Source organism: Petaurus breviceps, unplaced genomic scaffold, assembly GCF_028583685.1.
Source record: "Petaurus breviceps papuanus isolate PSGF00001 unplaced genomic scaffold, PetGlider_PUasm1.0 224, whole genome shotgun sequence".
NCBI lineage: Eukaryota > Metazoa > Chordata > Mammalia > Diprotodontia > Petauridae > Petaurus > Petaurus breviceps.
In genome coordinates this window covers 15,128,352-15,140,734 of record NW_027185887.1, presented here as the reverse complement: position 1 = coordinate 15,140,734, position 12,383 = coordinate 15,128,352, and the positions used below count along the sequence as shown (strand labels likewise).

Genomic DNA, 12,383 nt, shown 5'->3' with positions numbered 1-12,383 from the left:
CGTCCCATCTCAAACATACATTCCACCCCCACCAGAAAACAAAACCAAACAAAACTGTCCACAGAACCTCCCAAAGCACGCACTCACGCACTCAAATCAGACGGCATACAAAAGATCCAGGAGCTCGCGGGTGGGGGTGGGGGGGCGCGGTGAAGGTGTGTACATGACACCTCCTTGAAGGTGAGTGACAATTTGCTTTGGAGAGTTCTTTCCTCCAGTTACGAAATTGTTTCTCCACCCTCACCCCCTTTCTACCATACCACACCCCTGCATCCCCCTCTTCTTCATTGTCTTTTCAAAAATCGGGAGAGCAAAGTTTGCCCTGTACTCACTCTTACTCAGGGAGGTAGCCTAGTTGCGTTGGGGTGAGAAGTTAAGTGGAGAAGGTAGATCTGGGGCAGGGGTCCTTCCGCTACATAGTACTGAATTGGAGATTGAGCCCAAGAGTGGGAGAGCGCAGGGTGGGAAGGGCTGAGGGAAGAAGGTCAGGCAAAAGTCCAGTTCATGGATGCCGAGTTTGCCCTTGGGCAAGAGGGAGCTACAGGGGATGATGTTTGAGGATGTACAGGGTTGGGAAGAGAGGTTGGGGGAGGACGCTTAGGACTTGTCCCTTTGTGCCCAGAACAACTCTGTTAGCGCCTCGGCATTGAAGGACTGGAACTGGGGGGGGCATGAGTCCCGCGAGCTGGAGTTGAAAACTTCGTGTACTTTAAAAGAGATTCCTATCATCACTGACTGAAGTTTTAGGAGGAATAATGGAAAAAGGGTGAGGGGCCTGGGGTTAGAAGAGTAGGTGGGATTTTGCGAACCGTGCAGCCTGCCGGATATCAGCGGCTACTTGAGCAACAGGTATCCAGAAAGGGATGGAGAGAAGAGTGGAGGGGTCCCTGATGTAGCTGCGGGGCAAGTGCGGTACGGGCTTTGTTCTGAAGATCTCTAGGTCCTTCCAAAGTAAAAGGGTCTTGTAAGGGGGAGGCGGGAGCCATTCTACTTTTCAAACCCACTTCTTGCTCCTTTCGCATTTTCTTTGGGAAGAGCAGGACAGGAGGCGTGTTTGGGGTGTCTGTGAGATGGGGGGTGAGTCTAGAAGTTGGGAGAATATGCTTCCATTCTCCCCCTTACTGCTTATGCGGTTTTATCTTTCTGTGTTTGGTTTTTCACCCACTCAGCATTTGGTCCCCTGGGATGATAAAAAACTGACCGAAATCCGATACCAGGGGGGATTGTTCTCATTGACTGTCGGGGGGAATACAGACAAAGAGGTGCATCTACCGGAAATAATGATTTCAGAGTCCCCCCCCCTTAATTTTATTGGGGACGGGAGGGAAAGGGAGGGAAGGGCGAGAGGCTTGGCGAGAGGGCTGGGGAGGGAGGGGAGAAGCACAATGTTCACTTAGAGGGAAGTTTTGAAGAAGAGGTCACAGAAAACGCGGATTGCGGGGAAAGTTGCGGTGATAATAGACTGAAGAAAATGGGAGGACAGAGGCAGACCTGAGTTGCTTCTTTGGCTATACTCAGGGACTGGATGATGTGGGGAAGAGGGAGGGTGGCGGGGAGGAGAGTGAGGGAGGGAAAGAGGAAGAAGGGGGTGAGAGGGAGAAACCTGCTGCCGCTCGCCGGCTCTTTGTCTGCTCGGGGACTTGGAACAAAAGGGGAAACTCTGATGAACTCTCTCCATCCTCCTCCTCTCTGACGCCTGGTTATCTCTCCTCTCACAACTTTGGTGGAGAGACTCTCTCCAGTGCTAGGCACCCAAAAAGTTCGGGGGCTTTAGGAATTGGAGTTAGAGAACCATCTCCTTTACAATGGATTAAAGAGGGGGGATAGAAGGTGAGTTTGTTTCCTTGTTTATCTTATTATTTTCCCTTATCTGGCTGATTTCTCCCTACCCCTAACTCCTCCCTGCCCTGCCCTGCCCTTCTGGGAACTGAGAAGTCAGAAGTGGCAAAGTTTTGTTGGTAAGTTGTATCCCCTCTCCCCAACTCTCTTTTGTTCCTTCCTCAAACACGCAGAGATTTAGGTTCTTTGTTTTGTTTTTAATAAGCAAAAGCCATTCCAACTTTGCTCTTTATGTATTGTTTTGAGAGTTGTTCATCTGAAATTTGTCCTGTCCCTTTGCTACCCCCATTCTTCTATGCCCCCCCACCCGTGGGTATAACTGACTTAAATATCCCGAATTTGGGGAAGTTTGCTTTTGTTGGGACCCGGCGGGGCTAGGGGGAGGGCATGTAGCCCGAGAAAGAGATAAGGTTGGGTCGAGGGGCGTTTTATCTTGGCATTCTATAACTGTTGTCTGCAGAGTGCTTTGCGAACTCAAAGTACAATGCAAACAAGGGCCAGCAACAATAGGATTCAAGAGGGAAGAAGAGGGTCCGGTGCATGTGGTCCTTCTGGGCTTGGAATGTTGCCTGTGAGGGTGGGGGGAGGGGACTGCAGGGAATAGATGCAGAGTTCGGAAAGTTTGGGGTGGGGAGTGGCTGCCCCAGGTACTGCGCAGAGAGAAGGAAAGGGATGAAAGAGAGTGGCAGAGTGGACCAAAGGCTTTTCGAAGCGGCCTTCCCATCCCTTCCAGTTGCCTGACTCAACCAGAATAACCGATGTAATTGTTGTCGTCCATCAGCACCCCTTCCCCTTTACTCTCGTCCCCACCACCTCCTTTCCCCACCGCAGCCCAACGTTCAAACTTTCAGAGCATCTGTTTAACTGAACGTATAGAAAAAGGATGGAAGCTCCAAAGGCTAGCCCATTCGCCCCGCCTTCGCACCTTAACCTTTTGTTTCTGTCTGCCACGCCCGAGAGAAAGGGATGGTTAATAAGGAATGCCTCTTCTGACTCTCAAGGCGGTTCCCACCCGGGGGCTTTTCAGCCTGGTATTCACTGGAAAAGAAATACTTCCTAACTTTATTTCTAAGTATCTCAACTTCGATTTATCCCCTGCGTTTATTCCTGCAGAAATGGGAAGTATAATTAGCAACTCAGGAAAACCCCAAATCTTTTTTAATCTCCTTTCCTCACTCCCTTTCACTTTTTGGGGTTGTTTTGGAAAGTTTGTGATCCTGCCTTGTCTTTGAGTGAATAGGTTTTCTTAGCAGTGCCTTTGGGAAGGGCATCCTAGAGGTAAAAGTTGGGTATCTGAAGGGAATGCATTGGGCTTTAGCCATTGTGGTTTGTATTTATTTTTATTTTAGTGGCTAATCAGAAGCAACCAGGATGTTTTAGCATCAACCAAATTAGAAGGTGATTAATCACAATGTTATTCACCTTGCTATCTACCTCTCCTCCTTCTGTATGAGTACCAGAGAATTTTTCGGAGACCTCATCAGTTACTTCCAGGGAACTTCTTTTTCACAGTTTGACACAAAATCAAGCCTTAAACTGAACCTGTTGTTAACAACTGGGAAAAAATCCCCTTATTTAGTAATAGTGTTCTTCTAACTGTAGAAAATCATGAATTATTATTAAACACTGGCTTTAGAATGGTTCTTGTTCTTTAAATTTAGGAGAAAAAAAACAGTGATGTTGAAAGTACTTTGGATGGTTGAATATGTGGCATATATATTGGAAGTTAACCATACCTCATTTGTATAGGTGCCGGAATGATGATGGGCAACATCTGGGAGGAAATGCCATGGCTAGTATACCTTTCTAACAAGGTACCTCCTCCAGGCTGCATTGTTCTTGTTGGACATTCCTGACAATGGATATAGAAAGGCCAAACAATTACTGAGTGAACGATATCAACCTTCACTTGGAATTATCATTTAAGAATTTGACACTGGGAGTTTTGGATATGACATGACTATTATGAAGGATTCTGTTACTGTTGGGAATACAACCCCTTGGTCCCTGGGAATTCTCTGCCTCATAGAAGGTATGTCTTTTGGGAACTTTGTTAATGGTTCTTATGGCTGGTTAATATCTTTGTTATTCCAAAAAAAAAAAAAATGATGCGTTGTTTTGAGCAGTTGACTGATCCATGTGTTTTTCTGTTTTGAGTTAGTTGGCAGTGCTTATTTTCTTATGTGTGTCGAGATTTGAGTATTTCAGATGAAATCACACTAATTTTAGTATATTTAGCTTTTACCTTTGTTTCATCTACTGCCAGCATGCGATTTAAAAAAAAGGTACATATTCCAAAGTTAGTAGAATTTCAGTCTCTAAGAAAAGTTATGCTTCCTGGATAGAAAAGTGATATGTGTCAGGAAAGAAGTGCTTTGCTGTTGTCCTTGTCATCCTCATGGTCTACAGAGTCAACTGGGCAGATGCCCCATTTTATTCATTGCTAATTTTAAAAATGCTGTAATTACAGCATTTGCATGTTAGCAAAAGTTCTAGGTTTGCCTTATTTCTCTACTGTGAAGTCTTAAAAAAACTTTCTTTAGACTTTCCATTCAGCAAGCAAAATCCAAAATTGATCTAGTGGATTGTGCCAAAAATGAATTCCTAAGGAATGTGTCTAAAAATAAGCTCTATTGCAAAAATGAGTTATTTTAGTAATAATAACACACAACCTAAATGATATTTTCATCTTATCTAATGATATATACCAGGCAGAGACATTAGAGACAGAAAATAATGAAGTAACTTAGTGTTGATTACAGAGAAAAAGCAATTCAATTCTGGATAAATAATATAGGTAATGTGAAAATTCTTTATTTTCCTAGATTATATGTTTACCATAGTTAGCGGTGGGATTCTGCTGTGGCAAACCAATAGTTTTCCATTATTTAAAATATGTATGTAGAAGTGACTCAAGTTCCAGGTGATTTTGAATTCTTCAGAAATAAGTAATAATTATTGGTACTTGAAAAGTTTTGAGGGAGTTACCTTAGCTCAAAACAGCTTATCATAACTTAGAAATAGTTCCTTTTGGTTGTTTAGGAGGAAGGAAAAATAGGAATAAAAGGATTGTTATCTACTGCTAACCAGTTGTAGAACTTTAGACAGGTCACTTTGCCTTTTTGGTCTCATTTTCCTTATCTGCAAAAATGAGAGGTTTAGGCAATCTCTGTGGTGCTCTTCAGGTTGGAGATTAAGATAGATAGAGTTTTATAAAATTTTGAAAATGTGTTTATCACTTGAGTTACTGATAATCACTTTTATGTCTATATATATATATATATACATATATATGTATATATCTGACACTTACATCTGTATTTTACGGAAGAATGAATTGTGGACTTGTTTGTTTTTGGAAATAACTAAACTATAACAATAGAAGCTTTAACTCCTCCAGGATCAGTTCAAGCAGTTATTTGATTTTCTTTTTTCATTTGTTATAAAAAAGCTTTATTTGTGCTTCTTTTTCACATTGCAGTCACTTTCCAATCTTCTTTTAAATCCTTTGTTGTAATAAGAAGTTGAGTAGAATTGACTAACAGAACTGTGCCTGACAATATATGTAACTTTTGGTAACCATAGTCCTCCACTTCTCTGCTGAGAGGAGGGAAGTGTATTTCATCCAGATGCTTCATTTTCAGTGGTGATGGTGGATTCTTAGAGGGTCTTTTAGTATTATATTTAACTTTGAACCTCAATACAAATACAGAGTAATGATGGTTTGGGAGTGGTTTGTGAAAGATGAAGTCAAGAAGCTCACACATATTTTAAAATATTTTTACTCAAAGTATTTTCCTCTCCTTCCCAGACTCCCACAATGGCTATAAACATAATTTTAAATCACAACATTTCATCTGAAATGGAGCTTACGTGGAATTTTCTTTTTTCTGGTCTGAAATTTAGCAAGACATTACTTTTTGAGAATGAAGATTTAGCTATCGGGACATTATAGTCAATTTATCTTTCTCAATGAATTGTGGCAGAAAAGTTCAGATACTACTTCTATCACATATAATTTACTAGCAGATGTAGAAAGGAAATATCCCATTGATAAAAATTGCTTAGGGATGATAAGGTTACTGGGAGAATCTTGTACAAATCAAGTTAGAGAAAAACAGCATCCTTTTTGTTTAGCTCCCCATTTGCAAATGTCATTTAAATGATCACTTCGTGTGCTCTTAAATTTACTTTGCTAGTTATTGGTATACATCTATAGCTATAATAATTTATCATCAGCCATATCATTCCCATACCTGCTTACTCTTAAAATTCTGACTGAATGTACTTCATGCTGTTCATATAAACAGCAGATTCTGAAATCATGATATTTTATACTTTCATTCATGTGGATGTTTGTTCTTAGTAGCTCCTTTTAAAATATGTATTTAATGTAAAGCACGAAGAAAGGTCCCACTATGCAAATATTAGGCATTTTACTCTTAACATTGATGCAATTCCAGAAGATAGTTTCATTTTATTCTTATGTTCTTATTTAACTAAGGTCTTAGTTTCTTTATTGGTAGAATAGGTAGGGGTGTGGGATGTGGGAGGAAGGGTTGAGCTGGATACCCAAAGTCCTTTTCTGGTTCAGTGCTCTATGACTTTTGTTTCCAAATTGACTATGATCTTTTCCATGAATATTTAAACATACTGGTTTACTTTTATTTTACAATCATCCACATGTATAGCTTTTGTGTGTATATGTGGTTGTTAAGTTGTTTGTCGAGATAGGAATAAAAGTTTTGGGTATACTTAGGCAGAACCTAAGTCTGTTTTGTGGAAGGATCACATTTTTCCATAATCAGAATAATGTATATGATATGGAGAATTTCAAAATTGGGAGATACCTCAGAGGCTACCTAGTCCCACGCTTGTACTCAAACAGTAATCCTCTCTACAACATCTCTGACGAGTAATCATCCAACCTTGCAATGAAGAAGTTTCGTGAAGGGGAACCGATTACCCCCTTGGACAATCCATTTCACTTTTGGGTAGCTGTAAAAAAGTTGTTTCTTACACGAGGCCAAAATCTGCCTTTTTTCTACTTGTACTTCTGTCCTTTGCTCTTACTTGGGCCCTTTGGGGTCTAGCAGAATCTCTCTCTCTTATGGCAGTCCTTAAATACCTAAATGAGCTTTCATCTTTCCCAAGTCATAATCCCTAGGCTAAATATACCTAGGTCCTCCAAAGAATGGGATTATACCATGATCTTGAGCTCAATTCTGGTCACTGCCCTCTGCACATTCTCCTCTTTATCCCTGTCTTCCTTGAAATGTCCCTCCTGATGTAAGGTGACTAGGTAGGATGGTGACTAAAACCATGAAATTAAAGCTTGCTCCTTGGAAGGAAAGCTGTGGCAAATAAGCAAACAAACTAAAAAGCAGAGACATCATCTTGCCAACAAAGGTCCATATAGTCAAAGCTGTGGTTTTTCCAGTAGCAATGTAGAGCTGTGAGAGTTGTACTATAAAGAAAGCTGAGCTCCACAGAAAATTTGAATTGTGGTGCTGGAGAAGACATCTGAGAGTCCCTTGGACAGCAAGGAGATCAAATCAGTCTATACTTAAAGAAATTAATTCAGGCTATTCACTGGAAGGTCAAATAGTGAAGCTGAAACTTAGATACTTTGGCCACATAATGAGAAGATGGAACTCATTGGAAAAAACTGATGTTAGGAAAGATTGAAAGGAAAAAGACAAGGGGATGGCAGAGGATGAGATGGATAGTGTCATAGAAGCAATGAACATGAACTTGGACAGATTTCAAAAGATAGTGGAAAAGAGAAGGGCCTGGCATACTGTGGTCTATGGGATCGCAACCAAACAACAACAGAGGGCTAATACCTCTTTTGTTGGATACTCTATTTTTCTTATTGCAGCCAAGAATGGCATTAGTATTTTTCAGAGGGGAGGGGACCTCCATGTCATAGTGTAAACTCATATTTAGCCTATATTCAGCATCTTTTTTAAAAATTTGAGTTGATGTCTAGTAATGCCTCTCTATCCCCTTTTTTGTGAAGTTGATTTCTTCAAACCAATTGTACTCCATTAGGTTTATTCATATTAAATTTTATCTTTCCAGATTCAGCCAGTATTCTTGCCTGTCAAAATCTTATTGGATTCTAATACAATCACTGAATGTTTTATCTATCCCTCCCAGCTTTGTGACATCTGAAAATGTGATAAGTATTGTATCTATGCTTTTATCCAAGTCTTTGATAAAAATGTAGATACTTTTGAGTATGTTTTGAAGATCCCTAATACACATATTTGGGCAGCTAAGTGACATGGTGGATAGAGCACTAGGCTTGGAATGAGGAAGAATCATATTAATGAGTTAAAAATCTGTCCTCTGGCACTTAATAGCTATGTGACCCTGAGCAAGTCACTTAATCCTGCTTGCCTCAGTTTCCTCATCTGTAAAATGAGCTGGAGAAAGAAATGGCAAACCACTTCAGTATCTTTGGCAAGAAGGCCCGAAAATGGGGTTGCAAAGAGTCAGACACAACTGAACAAGAACAACAAATATACATGTTTACTTGTGTGGGGCAGTTGAAATACATATAGTATTTTTGTGGCAATTGCAATTAATTACCCAACATCTATTTAATATATTTAAATCATAGCATGTGTTATAGTGGTCATCTTTATGCCCTGTTTACTGGGACTAATGTTGATATATACTGTGTTGATCTCACAGCTTATAAATCAGACTTTCATTGAGTCAAAAAGTATTTTTGTGACAGAGGAATGTTTTAAATGCATGTACCACAGGCTGGAAGTATAACAAAGTCAGTCTCACAATAATTTTGTGAAAAGGATACTACAAGTATTATTGTCTCTATTTTACAGATAAAGTAATGGAGGCTTCTTAGAGAAGTTGTGATTTATCCTTGGTCACATAATAAGTGTGTGAGGTGACACTTGAAACCATGTTGCCCTGAATCTAAGGCCAATACTGTTTCTTAACAAAAGTTTTAAGAGTACCTTGTTTGTTGATCTCAGAGCCTAAATACTGAAAGGGGCAACTAGAGCTTTTCCCCAAGGTGACATATTTAGAAGGTGCCTCAATGTCCTTCAATATCAAGGGATATTGGAATTTAGTGCTTTGTTAACAAGACTACTTTGGTAAAATAGGAAACGGTTGGGGCCTGGGGTGAGTTCCTCCAACAGATGTTCTCCCCAACATGTTTGGCGTCCCTAAGCAATGAACTTGTGTCAATGTCCTGGGATCTCTGTCTTCCCCTCCAACAATGTAGTATTGTGCCTTCATCCACTCAACTTAGGAAACACTTGCATGGGATTCAGTTCATGTGCCTTTCCACAGACACATTCTTAGTTATGGATCTCTCCTCCATTATCTTCTAAGGTAATCACTATCCACTATGAGAAGTGAAGGAAGAGGTTTAAGGAATGGTGGTTAGTATATGTAAGTCAATAGTTTTAAAAATGGTATTTTAAAGAAGTTCTCTAGTGAAGGTGGATAAACCAGAGTCAAAGATAAATAGTATAGTTTATACCTTTTATTAAAGGAATTTGTTCTGTAAAGTTTGAATTCAATGAAAGGGCCCTACTTGAGAACCTAGAGGGCCATGTGTGGCCCCGAGGCCACAGGTTCCCCAACCCTAGATAGGATGTCACTTGCTAGGTAGAGAGATTCATAAAGCTTTGGAGAGGGGGCACGAAAACTTCTGATACTACCTGTCTCATAACGATAGTTGGATTTTGATTGCATTAGTATGGCATTACAAATCATCATCTTTGCTTGGAAATCATCTCCCCCCTTTCCCATAGGCTCTGTCCTTGCTACCTACAGAAGTATCCGAGTCTAGAAAAGTTGAGTGAATGAACTGAGTGTGTGATTGAGTGAATGTGAGGTTGCTGTGAATTGTCATTGTGCTTGTGAATGAGTTGTGTAAGTCCTTAAACTGGCCTCACTTGACTCTACCTGTATCTATCCTTCCTTTCACAGCCAAACCCTTGAAAAAAAAATTCAGTCTCCTTTTAATCACTTCTCAAGTCCTTTATAATCTAGCTTCTGACTTTACCATTTAGCTAAATAACTGTCTCCAAATTTACCAGTGGTTTCATCCTTCCTGACCTCTCTAAAGTTTTTGGCTTTGTTGTCTTCTGCTGTCTCTTATTGGATAATCTTTCCCCTCTGGGTTTCTGTGACACTGCTTTCATGGTTCTCCTAACTTTTTGACCACTCCTCATGCTCATTCGCTGGATCATTACCCATGGGCTATCCCTTAACTGTGGATTTACCATGCACTCTGTCTTGGGTGGGCCCTCCTTTGCATTTTCTCTACACTTCATTTTTCAGTGATCTTATCATTTCCCATTATAGATATTTAACAAAGGTTTATCGATTGATTTCATTAAAGAAAAATCTCTTGGACAGTTTTATGTTCGTGGTGACAAGAATTCAGTAGGTAGGATTTATTGAGAGAAAACACCATTGTCAATGGGACTTTCTCATCTTACTTCCTTAATCCTTCCAGGTCAAGATTGAGACAAGCCAGAATAATATTACTGCTTTCATAGTGCTACTAAAGCTATTGCTTATTGAGTGTTGTTGATACTGAAAGAAGTATTCCAATTATGTATTGATTGAAGAGAGTTGCTAAAGCTACTTGAATTCAATTCTAATTTATGGACTTTGCCTATGAGTTTAATGCAAATGTGACATCATAACTGAATCTGACTAAAAGGCCAACCTCCAATATGACTGAAGCCAGTAAAAGAAGGTCCATAATTGATACATGGGGAGGATTAGCATAGCCAAAGAATCTCCAGTTCTTGTCCTCTGACTCATACAATTCTTCTGTCAGGATTCTGAATTTGAAAAGGCAGGCTTCCTGAGTTAGAAATATTAATAAATGTTAAATGTATTGCTTATAGTCCTCCCTCTCCATCAGTATTTTATGGAGACATTTTTTTCCTTTGACCATGGCTCCCCTATTAAGTCATCAGGTGAACTATGTCCCTTTTGGGAAGTAATTGATATCCCAGGGAATCAATCAATTATTCAATGTCTGAGTTCAGTTTGTTGATACAGTTAAGTACCTACTACAAGCCAGGTACTGGAGATATAAAGACAAAAATGAAATAGTGCATGACCTCAAGGCAACTTCATTTTATTGAAGAGGTGGTGGTGAACAAATTAAAGTAAATGCAAAATATATCCAAAGAAAATGTAAGATAATTTTTTTTATGGGAAGGGGAGTGAGAGGCATAAGTAGCCAGTAGAATCAAGAAAAGCCTCATGTAAGAGTTGGCACTTAATATGGTCTTTGAATGAAGTGAGGTATTCTAATTAATTAATTAACCAGCATTTATTAAGTGCTTGTTATGGGCCTGGCACTGTGATTGATGGGGTAACAAAAGTTAAACTGAAGTTTCCCCAAAAGAGCTTACATTTATTCAAAGGAGATGGATGCAGGAGATGGAGTTTTGAGTGGAAAACAAGTGGGCACATTGATTGGATTATAGTATGAATTAAGGGGAGTAACATGTAATAAACCTGGAAAGGCAAGTTGAGGCATCTTGTCCAGGTTGTAATTTTTTTTCACAAAAAAACTAAGCAGATTTTTTTGGTCTTAATATGCTTTAAACTTTTTAGGACCCTTCCAGACAGGTGAAGTCCCCCCCCCCCTTATTTTTCTATTAAACTCTGACATATTTTGGTCATTCAAAAATGTCTTTAAAATTTACTTTACTTTGGGGAATTTGAAAAGTTATAGGAAACTTCCTTCTGGAAGAGGAAGAACTGTAGTGTCAGGATGATGGGTTTGGGAAATGGTGCAGCAAAGCTCAGAAATATATGCTTATTATGAATAGAATTTTAGAGAGCAGCATAATGTACTGTTTATTTGAACTGGAAAACCAGGCAGTGGTCCTTGTCTTGTCCTTTGCATCATCTTTACCATAGTCTTTGGGCTTTCTTCTCCCTTAAAAGAAGAATGTGTGTCGGGGTGGCCAGGTAGCACAGCGAGTAAGAGCACCGGCTTCAGTGTCAGAACGACCTGGAGATCGAATCCCGGGCTCAGACACTTAGCACCCACCCAGAAACACCTGGCCGTGTAACCTTGAGCAAGTTACTTAACCCCAATTGCTTAGGGGTGGCCAGGTGGCTCAGCGAGTAAGAGCACCGGCTCCAGTGTTGGGATGACCTGGAGATCGAATCCTGGGCTCAGACACTCAGCACCACACCCAGAAATAACTGGCCGTGTAACCTTGAGCAAGTTACTTAACCCTGATTGCTTAATAAAAAAAAAAAAAAGAAGAATGTGTGTAGGAATTAGATTCCTGTAATGATCCTGATAGTTCAGACAAATCACCTACATCAGTGATGTCAAACTCAAACAGAAATGGGGCCACTAAACATTCTTAGGAATACCTGCCCAGACTTATGTTGAATTAGAAAATGAAATATTAATATTATCTATATTCCATTGTATTTTTATTTATTTTGTTAAATATTTCTCAATTATATTTAATCTGGTTCTGGTAGCATTCTGAGTGTCAAGGATAGTATTG

The 12,383-nt window shown here is 39.9% G+C and overlaps 1 long non-coding RNA gene across 13 annotated transcripts in view; it reads left to right on the top strand.

Annotated features, from left to right (window-relative positions):
• The first annotated feature begins 1,317 nt into the window (after nt 1-1,317).
• The window catches only part of LOC138166558 (uncharacterized), a 552,457-nt gene continuing 541,391 nt past the window's right edge, over nt 1,318-12,383 (top strand). For 3 of the 13 annotated variants that reach the window (XR_011169632.1, XR_011169633.1, XR_011169621.1), the window contains exons 1-2: nt 1,323-1,830; nt 3,589-3,871. This is a non-coding gene — a long non-coding RNA (uncharacterized lncRNA). Of the gene's footprint in view, nt 1,831-3,588; nt 3,872-12,383 lie in introns of all 13 variants that reach the window. The other 10 variants (XR_011169629.1, XR_011169625.1, XR_011169627.1 and 7 more) reach the window with 7 other exon arrangements.